Genomic DNA, 890 nt, shown 5'->3' with positions numbered 1-890 from the left:
AACATGTCCAAAGTATGTCAGGCAAAGCCCCAGAATCCTTGCCTCCAAGGAGCAGCCTGGTTTAACCCTCTCTAGGATGAATCTATTTGTTTTCTACAGAGTTTAAAATTATATATGTGGTTTATACTAATTTTGCTACTAGACGGCACTACTCTATAGCTTAAAGTTCATAGGTAACAAATTGTACCCAAGTACCAGGTCTTTGCAATTCCTTGCTATGCATCTGAGAACTAGACAATAACTAAGGATGACAGAAGAAGAACTGATTGCTTTGAATTGCAGTGTTGGAAAAGAGTGTAGAACATACTATGAAATACTGGGAGAACAAACAGGTCTGTCCTGGAGAAGGTGAAACCAGCCTGGCTACTCCTTGGAGGCAAAGATACTGAAGCTCCATCTCACATAATGGGGCACATGGCCAGGGTGGACTAGTCCTTAGAAAGGACACCATGCTTGGAAGGGTGGAGGGACAGCTCAGAAGGGGAAGACTCAGGATAAGATGATTGACTCAGTGACTGGAGAAATGGGATTAGGTTTCTTGGAGATGACAGATTGGCTCGGGATAGGGCAGGGTTCAGAGTAATGTGCATATGGTTGCTGTGAGCTACAGGTGACTCAATGGCATATAATAATAACAACAAAAAGCATCACCAGGTTTTCTAATCAGCTTTTTCAGTCCTTTGTTCTTAAACATGAGTAGATAATATTATTTATCAGGATAAAACATCTAACATAAGAGACAGAAACAGAGGAGGCTGAGTCTGGCTCCTGCTTCACAGCCACTGCAGTACATTGAGCTTCATAGAGACAGGATGGGGCAACTCTGTGCCTTGCAGACAAGAAATAACTAACCACATCCAAGCAGATATATGCACACCCATGTTTATTGC

The 890-nt window shown here is 42.4% G+C and overlaps 1 protein-coding gene across 2 annotated transcripts in view; it reads right to left on the bottom strand.

Moving 5' to 3' along the window:
* The window catches only part of DIAPH1 (diaphanous-related formin 1), a 173,711-nt gene that overhangs the window by 110,851 nt on the left and 61,970 nt on the right, over window positions 1-890 (bottom strand). The window lies entirely within an intron of this gene.

This window comes from Elephantulus edwardii, unplaced genomic scaffold (genome assembly GCF_000299155.1).
Source record: "Elephantulus edwardii isolate Elephantulus edwardi_28Jun2011 unplaced genomic scaffold, EleEdw1.0 scaffold00095, whole genome shotgun sequence".
NCBI lineage: Eukaryota > Metazoa > Chordata > Mammalia > Macroscelidea > Macroscelididae > Elephantulus > Elephantulus edwardii.
This window is presented reverse-complemented; position numbering and strand designations above follow the sequence as displayed.